Below are 15701 nucleotides of genomic sequence, written 5' to 3' on the forward strand. Positions count from 1 at the left end.
GTGATTAATGCTGAAGTGCCAATGCAGGATCCCTTTAAGGCAAACCTACTTCCAAGAAGGATGCCTTCTTTGCTATCTAGCTGGGACTGGTTCTCTCTTCCCTTACTCTATAGCACATGACCTTCCTATTGGTAGAGTCATGGACTTATCTGTAGTTGTGGATCCAAATCATCCATTCTGGAATCCATCCATCCATCTGTCCATCTATCCATCATCCATCCATCCAGTCAACCATAGATCCATCTATTCATCCACCTATTCATCCATCCATCCACCTATCCATCCATCCATCCATTCACCCAACCATTCATCCATCCATCCCTTTGTCATCTATCTGTCCATTCACCTATCCATCCATGTATCCAGCCATCCAACCAGTCAGCCATAGATTCATCCATCCATTCATCCATCCATATATCCATCCATCCATCCACTTATTGACCCATCCATCCATCCATCCAGTCAGCCATGATCCATCCATTCATTCACCCATCCATCCATCCATCCATCCATCCACCCAACAAACATTCACTGAACACCTACTATATTTCTGACACTCTCATTAGTGAACCAGGATGTGATGTGGTTCTTGCTCTCCAGGTCCTAGAGTCTAATAAGGGAAAGAGTCATTATGCTGCTAATTGAAAATTAAAATTTAATATAACTGCGATAAATGCTAAGCAAGTGAAGTGCCTGCACCCAGGAGACTGACGAAGGAAGTTTGTTCCTCTTTCCTGCTTGGTGGCGGCAGCCACCTGTGCCTCTAGCAGGGAGAACAGCACCAACAGGCACTAGATTTGACATTGTATTTAATTTTAATTGATCAAAATAAAAACTGAAGCAGTACACATGTTTTTGTTACTGTTGGTTCAACACAGCCTCATTGTTTGGGAAGGGCTGGTTTTCACTTTGTAGGAAATGCAAAGACAAAAGGAGAAGGCACATTAAATACCACAATATGGCTGGCATGGTGGAATATATCTGGATGTTAGATTAAAGGTTATAGTCATTAAAATTAATTTCACCTGTTTCCTTTCCTTTTCATTTTTTTACATATGGATTTTAGAAAATCTCGAGCTGTGTATGTGGCTCCCACAATATTTCTGTGGACAGAGTTGAGTGAAAACGGAACATAGTGGAGAAATTAACCAGAGAATGGAGAGGGGAATGGCTTGGGAAAGTGTATTTCTTAGGATGAAACACATTTGCTAAGCTCTTATTTTCTGCTTAAGACTACAGCCTTTCTCTGTGTAAAAATCAAGCGGTCTTAGGCACGTATCACCAGTCCCTCCCTAAGGGCGTAGAAATAGGCTCAGGAAGGTTCTATGCAGGTGCTGGCCCTTTGTTGACCAGATCAACTTTCCAGGTTACCCAGTTGCACTGTTTGTGTGTGTGTGTGTGCACGCACACACACATGCATGCACACACATATATACACAACAGTACCAGGGCTTGAATTCAGGGCCAGAGCTCTATCTCTGTCCTTTTTGCTCAAGGCTTGAACCACAGTTCCACTTCCAGCTGTTTTGGTGGTTAATTGTAGATACAAGTCCTTGATCTTCAGATCTCAGCCTCTTGAGTAGCTATGATTACAGGCAGAGCCACTGGCACCCAGCTCTCCAATTCCTTTCTCTTGCTCAGTGGGGTACAAAGAAAGACCAGTAACTCCAGGTCTATGTGGAAAGAGATGCCAGTCTCCTCTCTGTGAAGGCACCCAGACCTTTTGGGGGTGGCTTGCTTGGTTGGGTGGAGTAGGGGGCAGCAGTCGGCAGCAATAGGCATCCATAACAAGCTCCCCTGCCCCCCATTGGCAACTCCACTGGGACTTTTCTCCCACATTAGTGGAAGGAGGCCTTGAGGGGGTGGAGACCCCTGGCTATTCTGAAGTTCCTAATGTGTGCACAGAGTGTGCCACCGCTGCCCACAGCCAGGAAACAAAGGCAGCATCTTCAAGACAGATCTTTTCCATAGGAGGAACCGGACAAAGGCCTGTCTGTCTGTGTGTCTGTCTGTCACAATGGACCATGGGAAAGCTGGCTGAAGTGAGATGAGGAGTAGAGAGAGATTGGGGGTGAGGGAAGCTTACTTTCCTAGGCTGGTCAGGAACTGACTAGTTGGAGCCTGACAGACAATTCTGGGCAATAGAATAGGTCCATGGTGGAAGCTAGATCAAAAATACACAGGACATAATAAATTATACAGGTCTTGGCATTCACACACAGTGAGACCAAAGGAGGAAACTTTTAGGAGAACACAAAGGCACAATGCCTATGTGCATCTGATCATACAAAATAATATTTATCAAAATGGAACTCCAGGAAATGGAAACAAGAGGTTTTTGTCTTTGTTACTGTTTTTCTTTTCTTTGTGTCCTGTTTGTTCATGTATATGTCTTTGGGAAGGTAACAGGGGACACAAAAATGGAGGGATAAAGGGTGAACAAATGCAGTAGTGGTACTTCCTGGACACTATGTTGAAAATATACAACTATGGGTGGAAAGGGGAGGGAAAAACTGAGAGACAGCGAAGGAAGGGGCGATATTGTACAAAAGGAAATGTCCTCTTTACCTGACTCACGTAACTGTAGCCCCTCTGTAGAGCACCCTCATAGTAACAAACAAAAAAACAAAACTAAAAAACAAAAAGGCCCAAGGGACATTCTTGGCCCCTAGTTAGGTTGAGGGACAGCGAGAGGTTTCAACCCCCAACCTCTGTCTTTGTTGCCTTTGGTCTTATTTGTGAGTGTGCTTATCTAGGACCACCGCAACCAGCCGCCCTGGGACCCTGGGCTGGGACTGGACAGGCTCAGGGGAGGGGGCCCCAAGATTCATTGCAGCCGAGGCAGCTCCGCAGCATGAAGCTCCAGGCAGAACTCAGTCCCTCCATGGAGCACAGAGAGCATTACATCGGCCAGAGGCCGCAGCCCAGCCCCAGCTGTGGGCCAGCGGAGTGTGGATGGAGATCTTGGCCACAGAGACCACTTCCATTCTGGTGGCTCACATTTTGGGGGCAGAAACCCACACAAGACACCCCAGGCTCATGCACAGCCATGTCCACGGGCTCAGATCGGGGATGTGGGGCACCTCTCCCAAGTGCTGCCACCCCCAGGCAGGGCCTAGAACCCTTCTTGCACACCCTTCTGCTGGGACTCACAGGTGAGTTCTGAATATTGCTCAAGGATACCCTCAGAACAGGTAAGAAGGGGCCTCCGAAATGACCAGCTCCCCACCACCACCATCTTGTGGCCCAGGGCGGGGAGACTGAGGCTTGGAAGCCCTGCCCGGGCTGTTTCCTGCGCCTCAGTGCTGTTTTACATTTTCCCCTCAGTGTGGACCTTGTGGGCCAAGGGAGGTAGAGGGAACTTGGGGGTCCGAGGAGGGACATGTGATATTGGGGAAGGGGCTGCGGGGAGGCCAGGCGGCAAGAGCGGACACATTTCCTAGGTACCAGCTCTGGGCCAAGAGTGTGAGATCTGAGCTGAAAGAGGGTGTGAAGGCAGGAAGCTCTTCTGGAAATTGAGGCCAATACCAGCAGTCTCCTATGACTCCTGTGGGGAAAAATAAGAACCTTTGTGTGTGTATGTGCACGTGTGCCAGTCATGGGACTTGAACTCAGGGCCTGGGTGCTGAGTTTTCTGGGCTCAAGGCCAGTGTTCTACCACTTGAGCCCCAGTTCCACTTCCGGCTTTTTGGTAGTTAACTGGAGATAAGAGTCTTCTGGACTTTCTCATCTAGGGGGGCTTTGAACCACAGACTTCCAGGTTTTTTGGTAGTTTAGTGGAGCTAAGAGTTTCATAGACTTTTCCTGCCAGGGCTGGTTTCCAATCATGATCCTCAGATCTCAGCCTCCTGAGTCGCTAGGATGACACATATGAGCCACTGGTGAATTGCTAGGATTACACACATGAGCCACTGGTGCCTGGCTTCATGATGCTTCTGGATTTTGAAGTCTTCATAAACTTATACCCCAAAACGGAGAGCATGATTCCTTACCTTCCCATCCCAACTCAATCCATCTTCTGACTGTGTCTCCCCAAGGCTGGAGCCACATACAGCATACAGCATAGTAGGCCCACAGGGCCTCCTCTTGCAGATTGCTGTACGTTGGATTGTGACTCAGTGGGCACGCAGTCGCCATGTCTCTCTTTTGCAGCTGGGCAGCCTTTCATCTCTCTCGGGGGCCCAGCTGAAAGGACAAGCCCTGGAACGTCAGCCCCTTTCAACTGCACCACTGGCCCCTTCAGCTCCAAGGACTTCAACGTCACTTGACCAAGCAACGATGAGTGGCCCGCAGTGGACCAGCACCAGCTGCTCCAAGATGGCGCTCACTCTATCCCCAGCAAGGCCTGGGTGGACCTGACCCCACACAACGTTTTGTCCCAGGTCACCTGTGAAGTCACCCACAGGGACCTCAACAAGCCCCTGAAAGCCACCATGAATCTCAAGTGCTCCAAGAGGGGTGTGTGTGTGTGTGTGTGTGTGTGTGTGTGTGTGTGTGTGTGTCTGTCTGTCTGTCTGTCTGTCTGTCTGTCTGTGTGTCATTTGTGGGGTGGGCATGGCTAGGTTGGATTTGAATCCCAAACCCTTAGGTTTACCTAAGGGGGGAACCGAAATTCCTCAGCAACACCTCTGAGCACTGTACATATAGACTTTAAGAATCATAGGTCCCAGAGGCTGGCTGCCTGTGTCATTTTACAAGTTGAATGGCTCTGAGCACATAAATATTTTCTGCCTTGGTTTCCTACTGGGGGTGGGGGGGGATGGGAATAAAATGTAGACTTCTGTTGAAGAGGAGTTTTCCTTATAAAGGTCCTAGAGGGGTGCATAGTAGGTGCTTTATAGATGCCCCATCTTCTTGTTTTTACCTGGTTGCAGCCTCCTGTTCCAAGCGTCTTCCTTCTATTGATATTGTTGCTATTGTAATTGCTTTTAGGTGTGTTTGTTTTTGTTGTTGTTTCGTGGGTGCTGGTACTCGGGCTTGTACTCAAGAACTGGGCACTGTTCCTTTGGGTTTGGGTTTTTTTTTCTTCTCAAGTCTGGCTCTCTACTACTTGAGACACAGCTTCACTTCCAGCTTTTTTGGTGGTTAATTGGAGATAAGAGTCTCACAGACTTTCCTGCCCAGGGTGGCTGTGAACTGTGATCCTCAGTTCTCAACCTTCTGAGTAGCTATAATTAAGTCATGAGTCATTGAGGCCCAATAGTTAATTCTTGTTACTCTGATATTTCAAAAAACAAATCACAAAAAACCAAAACCCACATACCTCTATCCATATTGAATGAATATCAACATTGAGCCCTACTTGCCTTATTTGAGCATCTCAGAGAGAGAGAAAAAATGTTTGCTTAAAAAAGAGTGAGAGATGTTAAGACAGGTCTCTAGGACAGAGAAGCCCCAGGGTGATGCTAATTTTACCAGCTCTTACTTTTTATTCCTCTGCTCAGTTATTCCTTCTTTGAAAATCACATCCTCTGGGGTCTGTATCCACGTGAGCCTGACCTGTGACATGAGCTCCTTCTACTCACCTCACCTGGATGAAGAACAGACACAATGTAGACTCTTCCCAGGCCAGAAGAAACCCAGATGAAACATTCTCTCTGGAGCACACAGTGCAGGATGAGGTCAGAGAAGTGAGTTTGTGTGCTGGGTGATTCAGGATGACCAGAACTCTGTAAAATCCAACATCACCCTGAAAGGACCAGCGAAGGAGAAAGGTGGGCTTCTTTGTCTCTTTCCCATTTTTCCCCCCCTCTCTTCCTCCTCTCTCTCTGGGGGCAGCATTGGCCTGGAGCCCTGGAAGGTAGTTGAAGGCAGGCAGGAAGACCTGGTTCATGAGAAAGTTCCCACACAGCTATTTATACACTCTTTCCCCTCCCCTCAACTAAGAAGGAATGAGTGGGTTTCTCCATCTTCCCATTCCATGCGGTTCTCTGCCTTAAGGCTTGATTGCAAGAAACAGTGGAGATTAAGAACTGCTGTGCCCCCAAACCCTTCTAGGAAAGCCATTAATCAAGACTAGTTCAGCTGGAAGTTTCTGGAAATCAAGGTAATTCAAAAAAAGGTTTTGGGCAATTCTGAAGAGTCAGCTCAGGATCCTGTGTTTACAAGGCAGGTGCTAGACTACTAGAACCATGGCTCCCACCCCCTTTCTTGCCTTGGTTATTTTCAAGGGAGGGTCTCACTTGGTGCTGGGGTTGGGCGGGGCTGTCCCCCAAGGATGACAGGTGCATGCCATTACACCCAGCTACTGGTTGAGATGGAATCTCTAGAACTTTAATACCCCTATGCGGACCTTAAAACTTGAGCCTCCACCCCTCAAGTAGCTAAAAAATATGATGATGATGATGATGGTGATGATGATGATCATAACGATGATGATCATAACTATCCACCTAGGCTTGAGACACTGCCCCCGGCTTAGAATTCTTGACTCCCACACCTCCTAGCCCTAATTTTCTCCATCTGTGGCCACAGATATTTTCTGTCCACCAGGGGGCGCTGTCTGCTGACAGAAGGGCCCAGAGCCTGACATAATTGGCCTTTAGCTGACTGCGCTAGGAATTCTCAGAGGCCGATGATCCCATTTCTCTTTAAATTTCTCTGTGTCCTTCTTTTGTTGCTCATTCAAAATGAGAAAAACATCCGCCCAGCAGGATGAACAGGTCTGGGTGAAAAACTCCAATAATGGGAAGCAAGGTACCTTGTGCCTGGATGACTTCACCCTGAGGGTTTTTTCCCTCTGTCTTATTTTTTTTTCTCCACATCTACACACACACACACACACACACACACACACACACACACACACACAGGGGGCCTGCAGGGCCTCACTCAGATGGCCCTGGTCTCTTGTTCAGCTTCGCGACACCCCAAGGCCCACAATTGGAAGGGCAATCAGGCCCTTTCCTATTTGCTGTAAATATCCCTCTGCATCAATGTCTTGCTTATGAGCCCTACTTTGTCAGTGCCCACTCCTTGCCCTGGCTTCTATTTGGTGCACCTATGTAGCACTAACAGTATACCAGGCATCTTTGCCTTGCTGTGATCAGCAGCAGAGGGAGCAAATTCCAGTCTGCAGCGCTGGGTTTAGGATCCAGCCATCTGACCGCAAACCAGTGTTTCCTCCATTTCCCTTCTCTCCCGTCCCAATATACAAACCTTTGTGTTCTCTCCCATGAGTTTCCAAATCTCCACCCTAAGGAGCTGACTTCTCATCACACCCATCCACAGCATTGGGCTGCCACAAGCAGCTTTCCCGTGCCGCCAGAACAGGGGCAGGCTCTTAGGGCTGGGTGTGAATGGAATTGTGTCCCACAACAGGCCCCTCGCCCTTCCCTTTCCAAGTCTTTGCTCAGCTTTGCACTGACAACATCCTCATGCGAATCTGCCAAGGAGGCTCCCCTGGTCCCCCCCCTCCGGCCCCCTCGACACCCTGTGTGGCATCTGGACAGGGGAGCGCAGGGTTGGAGGGCTTAGCCAGGGTTCAGTCTCCACCAGCCAGAGTTAGGCTGAAAGCCAAGCAATCGTTAAGATCACCAGCGAATAGAAATCCAACCTTGGAGAATTAGAAGTTAATGTAGCAGAAAATTCCCCCGACTCCGGGTCAGAGCCCCTGGGTCGCAGTGTCAGTTCTGTTGCTTAGCCAAGGAGGCCCTCAGGTGATGTGGCAACCCTCTCAGAGACTTTTCTGTCTCTGGTCACATTCAGAGTATGATTGGTGGGCTGGAGGTGTGGCTCAGTGGCAGAGTGCCAGCTGCAAGCCAGAAAGCCAAAAGAAGCAAGTCATTGGTGGCTCAAGCCTGTAATCCTAACTACTCAGAAGGCTGAGATCTGACAGTCATGATTTGAAGTCAGACTGGGCTCTTATCTCCAATTAATCAGCAAAAAGCTGGAAGTAGAAGTGTGGCTCATGTGGTATGGCACAAGTCTTGAGCAAGAAAGGAACGTCTGTGAGATTCTTTTCTCCAATAATCTATTCACAAAAAGCCGGAAATAGCGCTGGGGTTCAAGTGGTACAGCACTAGCCTTGAGCAAAAGAAGCTCAGGGACAGAGCCTAAGCCCAGAGTTCAAGCCCCAGGACCAACACACACACACACACACACCAGCTGACATTTGTGGACCAACTACAGTGCACTTCGAAGTACAACAAGCTCCTCGCTTCATTTGGTAACTCTAAGGCAGGAATCTTCCCCTTTCTCAGATGATGAAATTGAGGCTTGGAGAGGCTCAGCCAGAGGAGAGATGGGGAATGTGAATGTGGGCAGAGTGGGTCCCCTGAATCTGTGCTCCTTCCCCTTCCTGGTGAGATGTAAAGGAAAGTCTCCCCTTTTCGGGGACTGAGGCCGGAGCTGAGCAGTGGCCAGGGGCACGATCCTGTGGCTGGGGTACCTCGCTGAAAACCCCTAGCTTTGTCCACTGACTAACTATGGACGAGGCATGTTGACCTAGCCTGCCTGGTTCTCCATTGCGTCAAATGTGGAATGAGTGCCCCCTTGGGGCTGTGTGGGGAAATGCAGGATGCTGTTTGCTTAGGGGTATTTGCTCTGTGGTGTTGGCCTGTGTATGAACTGGCTTGGATCCCCTCTGGTCCCCTCTGCAGGGGCTGGAAGGCTGTGGCTTCTCAGCAGGGAGGCTGGGCAGTCACAGACATCAGGCACCTGCCAGGCTCATGGCAAGCAGTTCTCCAACAGGGAGGATGGACCACAATAGCAACCTGAAAGGCCCTGGACAGTGTACTGAGCCCTGCACAAGCATCCGGCTGAGCTACACATCGTTCATGGCGCACACACACAGCAGGTGACGGTGACCTGGTTCAAAAGCATGCACCAGCTCCCTCAGTGCCACACCAGCATCGTCTCCAGTAGAAACACATTCAACGTGACCAGCAACGTGTCCATCCCACTGCAGGAAGACAACGTGTTCTCCACCATCCTCGGCTCCATGAAACATGAAGCCATCCTGGTCTTCCAGAAGGTCATCAACCTGAGCCAGTACCTCTGAGGTAAGGACACCACCCCCACCCCAGCCCCTCTGGCGGCAGGCTCCTCTGAGCACTAGGGGGAAATAATTGACATGGCTTTGTTGTGGCAGGGATTCAGTGATGGTGCACCTGTAGTGACAGCTCACAGGTGGCCATTCTGGGTGCTGGATTTGCACTCTGTACACACATACCCATACCCACAACCCGCCCCCCCCACATACATCTCTATAATTTAATTGAGATACTATTAGAAACATTGAAGGGGTTGGTGACCTTCTTAATTTTAGGAGCTGTGATAGTTTTCTGTCATTTCTCTCACCAGGGTGTGGGTCTAATGTTTCTTTATCTGCTCTATTTCTGTTGTTGATTGGCCTGGGATTGACTCATTCTTGTGAATTGAATGAAACCATAAGCTTTTGCTGGTGATGGTGGTGGTGGTGGTTGTGTGTGTGTGTGTGTGTGTGTGTGTGTGTGTGTGTGTGTTGTTTGTTTGTTTGTTTTGTGCCAGTCCTAGGGCTTGAATTCAGGGCCCAAGCTTGTTTTATTTTTCCCTCAAAGCTAGAGCTTTACCACTTGAACCACAGCTTCACTTCTGGCTTTTTGGTGGTTAATTGGAGATAACAGTCTCATGAACTTTCCTGTCTCAGCTAGCTTTGAACAGTGATCCTCAGATCAATGGGAGTAGCTGGGATTGCAGGTGTGAGTCGTTGGTGCCCAGCTGCCTCTGCTTCTTTGGCTGTCAAGAAAACTCATGTTCCTATCTGCCTCACCTGGGTATTTATTACATAATTTCCTGGAGCTGGGACAATGTGCAGGGAAATCAGAGCCATGCACAGCACAGACATTCATGAATGGACCGCTGCAGTAGAATGATGCTCCTCCGAACTTCGCCCGGCCCAGCGCAGCGTGGCACAGGGTGTCTCGGTTGATTGGTGCTGAAAGCGGAGCCTGAGCACAGGGCTCTGGGGCTGGGGCCTGAGGGGTGGCAGTGAGGAAGCAAGGGGAATGGCCAGGGCAGGTTGAGTTGCTGGGCCAGGAGATGGCTGCTCTGGGCAGTGGTGGAGACTGTGCCTCAGGGCGTGGGAGACCAACCTGCCCAGGTGGCTTTTCTTGGCTATAGAGAAATCACTGGCAGAGAGGCGGGAGGGATTCTGGGAGACTGAGGTGGAACGCTGTACCCGTGGCTGGGGAAGATGGACTTGGAGCCTGGGAACCCCCTGCTGGGAGGTCAGCCCGGCCTCAGCCTCCATGGAAGAGAGGCCCCTAATATCATGCTCCACTGAGAATCCACACCCATGACTGAGTGGCTTTTGAAAAGAAATCAGATTAAAAAAATGGAGGCACATGATATTGGGGTTGCTGCTGGCTAATAGACAAAGCCTTTTGAGTAGTTAAAAAGAATGAGTAGTTAAAAAGAAGAGGAGGAGGAGGAGGAAGAAGAGGAAAAGGAGGAGATAGGAGGAAGAGGAGGAGGAGGAGAAGGAGGAAGAGGAGGAGGAGGAGAAGGAGATGATCTCCAATGCTAATGAAACTGGGGACACTGGTTTGTTTAAGGAGACCCCTATAAAAACAGATTCACCCTCATTTCAGATAGTTTCTCCATGTTACCCTTCCACAATTGTGCTGTGGATGTGAAAGGTGAAGTATTGATGGGGTTACAGGCACAGTTTGGGGTGAGAAGTGGGGTCCGTTTCTTTCTACTCTAAGCATGCAGTCCCTATGAAGAATTGGTGTAGATAGCTGCAATCATAGAATAGAATCAGTTCCTTCTTAAAACATTGTGTGAAAATAAGGCCTGATTTTGTGTAGGTTCAGTTTTGGTCAGTGTGTGTGTGTGTGTGTGTGTGTGTGTGTGTGTGTGTGTGTGTTTGGTGCTGGTCCTAGGGTCTGCATGATATATCTGAGCTTTTTTGCTCAAGGCTAGTACTCTACCATTTTGAGCTGCAGCTCTACTTCTTTTCTTTTTAAATTTTATTTTCTTATAAAGATGTTGTACAGAGAGGTTACAGTTACATGAGTAAGGTAATGAGAACATTTGTTGTAGAAAATCATTACTCCCACTTCAGCTCTACTTCTTGTTTTGTTTTTGTTTTCTGATGGTTAATTGGAGATAAGAGTCTCATGAACTTTCCTGACCCACCTGGCTTGGAACTGTGATCCTCAGATCTCCCCCTCCTGAGTAGCCAGGATTACAGGATTACAGATGTGAGCCACCAGCTCACTTTCCTTTTCTTTTTTCCTTTTTCTTTTTGTCAGTCATGGGGCTTGAACTCTGGGCCTGGGTGCTGTCCCAGATCTCTTCAGCTCAAGGCTGGCACCCTACCTTTGAGCCACAGCGTCACTTTCGGTTTTCTGGTGGTTACTTGGAGATAAAAGTCTCATGGACTTTCCTGCCCAGGCTAGCTTTGAACCACAATCCTCAGATCTCAGCCTCCTGAGTAGCTAGGATTACTGGCGTGAGCCACCAGCATCTGGTTCCATTTTTTTCTTCAGTATTAGTATTGAACTCAGGGCCTCAAGAACTCTACTCTTTGAGAACCACATCCTCATTCCTTTTACTGTGTTTTTCAGGTAGGGTCTCATGTTTCTGCCCAGGCTGGCCTCAGATCATGATCTTTCTATACCTGCCTCTCAAGTTGCTGGGATTATGATCATATAAACCACGCCCAGCTATTGTAGAGGTTCCTTCTAACTGCGGCTTTTCTCTTTTCCTTTTCTCTTCACACTGTCTTTCTGTGTTTATGTACTGGCTCTTGTGAAGATAAAATATGAAATTGCATGCAGGCTGCCCTGAACACTGCTGTGCACACACAGAAGGTTCCATCATCCGTTGTGTCTAGCTGCTGGTGAGAGTTGATGCTGCACTGGACTTGGTACTTCCCCAAGTTTGCTTGGTTGATGGCACCACCCCCAGGCACCACCCAGCACCACCCGCCAGGCCCCCAGTGTCCTGGTCCTCCCTCCTCAGGTCTTACCCTTTGCTTGGTGAGAGCCCCTGTGTGGGCAGGAAAGGAGGATCACAGACAGCAAGCTTCTGGGCTGGCATCTCGCCTTGGTCATTCACCCCTGGGGCAGCAGCACCGAGAGCATTCTGCAGGGCTGGGAGGGCTGAGAATAAGGAAGGGTTATTTGGGAGTCAGCCCTCAGTTCTTTCCACTTGCTCAATTAAAGGGCTTACATTCTCTATCCTAGACCAAGGGCTGAAATCTGCTGTGACCCGAGAGAGCTGATTTGACTTTAGAGAATGTCATCATTTCAGTGTCAGAAACAACAAATACAGTCATAAGGACTTGTTGGCTATAGGGTCATTTACTTCCTTCTTTCTGTCTATCCACTCATCCATCCACCCACCCATCCACTATTTTTCCATACATCCATTCACTCATCCACTCATCATCCATCCACCATTCATCCATCCTTCCATCTATCCATCCATTCACTTAACCACAGTCATACATCCCCCACCAACTCACCATCCATCATCTATCCATTCACTCCTCTACTCACTCATCCATCCACCCATCCACCATCCCTCCACCTGTCCGTTAACCATTCATTCATCCATCTCATTCATCCTCTACTCACTCATCCATCCACCTATCTACCATCCCTCCCTCTATCTGTCACCCATCCATCCACTAACCACTCATTCATCCATCTACCCACCCACCATTCATTCATCCATACATTCACTCATCTACTCACTCATCAGTCCATCCACCCATTCACCTACCCACTCACTTACCCACCATCTATCCATCTATCCACTTGATCACCCATTCATCCACCCACCCACTCCCCATCCATTCATCTACCCACCCTGCCATTCATCCATTCATCTATCCATCCACCTACTTACCATCCATCCATTTACTCATCCATCTACCCTCCCACCCATCCACTTACCCATCCATTCAAATATGAATTCTTTATGCATGCACACTCTCCTTTATCACAACATTTTTTTATTCATCACCTGTTAACCAAGACCTAAATCTCCTAGGTGGAATGCTGGGCTGATCCATGGGCAAATAACCTAGTCCTCTAGGAACTCCCAGTGGATTTTGCACCGTAATCGTCTGCTTTCTCTGGGCTCTGCCAGTTCCCCCTACAGTGACAGTGTCCCAGTCATCCACTTCTCTGGCTTGGTGGCAGTTACCTGCCATGTGCAGAGGTTCTACCCACAGGATGTGCGTCTTACCTGGCTGGTGAACTGCCAGGTAGTCAAGGATACCACGCTGCCTGAGCCTGTGCAGAATCAAGATGGCTTCTGTGCCATGGAAAGTGTGTACTGGACGAATACAAAGATGCAGAGGTCTGGGCACATATTCACCTGTGTGGTGGAGCATGACGCACAGCCTTCCCTGGGGGCCAGCCTCATACTGTATGCAGCACCCACCACCTACAAACACACAAGGAGCCCAGGTGAGTTTGGGCAGTCGGGCTTACCTCCATCTCCTGAGTGGATTTGGTGGAGGAAAGAGGGAGGCTGATGGTCTCCAAGGTCAGCTCCAGCCCACCAGCCAATGGGAGTGCTTGAATAATGGGCATGGAACCCAGCCAGTGACTTTCTCCAGTCGAGGCATTCTGAAAGGTTCTTTCATATCTGTGCAAAGAGTGGTTCGCAGCTCAACCTCCTCAAAAATGCCCTAAAAAGAGCCGAGTAATCTTAGCTACTCAGAAGACTGAGATTTGAGGATCATAGTTTAAAGCCAGCCCAGGCAGGAAAATCCAAGAACACTGGAAGTGGAGCTGTGTTTCAAAGTGGTGGAGCCATAGCCTTGAGGAAGAGAGTGTAGGAACAGCATCCAGTCACTGAGTTCAAGCCTCACAACCAACAGAGTAAATGAATGCATGCATACATACATACATGTATCAGTCATCCTAAAGAGACTTCGGCTTGGTGCTCATCACTGTGGAGGCAGAGATGATTGTCAGCAATCCGTTGTCAGATGGGTTTAGCAGGGAGCGAGCAAGCTTGCCTGCATGTTGTTCTGCAAGGCTGCACCTACAGGGGCAGGACATCTGCTCTGATCACAGAACAGGATCTTTTTGTTCATGGCCATGGATTTGAATTCTAGCAGGCATTCCACCACTTGAGCTATGCCTCCTGCCCTATCCCCACCCCCTTTTTAGTTATTTTTCTAATAAAGGTTGGTGTTATCTGTTTGGGGTCATCCGTGACTGTGACTGCCACCTTCATAACTGGGGTTACAGGAGCGTGCCACTATGCTTATCTTATTGGTTGAGAAGTGGGATCTTGATAACTTTTTGTCCAAGCTAGCCTCAAACCATAAACCTCCTGATCTCTGCCTCCCAAGTAGTTGAGATTATGGATGTGAGCCACCATACCCAACTTTCCACCCAACATTCTTACACAGATATATAACGTCTCCAGGCTCTACTTTGTTCCTCTGTAGATAGGGTGTAAGGACAGTTACTGATTTGCAGAGTCCTTGTGAGGATTAAGTGAACTAGTATACCTGTACTCCATATACAGTCAAAATGTATGTTGACAACACTGTCATTTGAGCATAGGTAAACTTGAACTTTTAGTTTCCAGTAAACTGAGGTAACAGTCAGTGATCTCTCAGAGACTCAGTTTACTCATTTATATGATATTTTTGTAAATGGCACATTTAGAGCTTCTAGCACAGATCATGTTAAATGACCACAAGGCTGTAAGGACTGGCATTGGCGAAATTCAGATTTATGCCTTAAAGCTAAGCACCTAATTGTTGGCTTCCAGATATTCAAATAAGCATGTGTTGGGAGAGGTTCAAGGTGAGATTTCTGCTTTTTTTCCCCCACCAGTACTCGGCTTAGGAGTCAAAGCCTTGTGCTTGTCATTCTGTCACTGGATCCATGCCTCTAGCCCTGGATCCATGCCTCTAGCCCTGGATCCATGCCTCTAGCCCTGGATCCCTGCCTCTAGCCCTGGATCCCTGCCTCTAGCCCTGGATCCATGCCTCTAGCCCTGTTGGGATTCGGGTAAGGTTCTTGAGATTATTTTGCCGGGGTTGGCTTTGGACTGTCATCCTACCTATGTCTCACACATAGCTGAGATGACAGACATGTGCTGCCATGCCCAGCTTCTTTGTGGAGACAAGGTCTTAGCTTTTTTTCCTGGGCTAGCTTTGAACTGTGATTCTATTGATCTCTGCCTCCTGAGCAGCTAGCATTTACAGCTAGGAGCCACCGTGCCAGTCCCAAAGTTATCTCTTATTTAGGAGTGAAAAGTGTACAGAAAAGAGCTCAGAGCTGGAATCTTTAGATTTGGCTCATTGGCTCTGAACATTCCTGGCTCTCCATCCCAGATGGACATCTAACCTCACAGAGCTAATCTGAAGGGCTTTCTGTTCTGTGGCTTTTAGATTCAGAGATGTCTGTCCATATTTTTGTGGCTTTGCTCCTGCGCCTCAAGGTGTTACTGCTGATGAGTCTCATCATAGCCTATGTCTACAGGTGGTGGACTCTGTGACAGGTGAGTTTGGGGTGGGCCCTTGGTCTTGGGGGGAGGCCAGGGCTGCAGGCAAGGGCAGGCAAGAAGAGTTCAGAGTGAGCACACAAAGTCATAGGGTGTCTGTGGACTGCCTGCAAGTCCAGTCCAGTAGCAAGAGAAGGTTGTGCACGCTCTTACTTTCTCCAGATGTGTTTTGAAGTTCCAGATCTATGCAAGCATCTTGTCCTAGAGTTGGGAGGTTTTAAGTTAGAGTCAAA

At 48.5% G+C, this 15701-nt stretch overlaps 1 pseudogene; it reads left to right on the forward strand.

Moving 5' to 3' along the window:
- LOC105981459 overlaps positions 1–15462 on the forward strand; it is a 29498-nt pseudogene extending 14036 nt beyond the window's left edge.
- Positions 15463–15701: the final 239 nt, after the last annotated feature.

Source organism: Dipodomys ordii, unplaced genomic scaffold (genome assembly GCF_000151885.1).
Source record: "Dipodomys ordii isolate 6190 unplaced genomic scaffold, Dord_2.0 Scaffold13, whole genome shotgun sequence".
NCBI classification, from domain to species: domain Eukaryota; kingdom Metazoa; phylum Chordata; class Mammalia; order Rodentia; family Heteromyidae; genus Dipodomys; species Dipodomys ordii.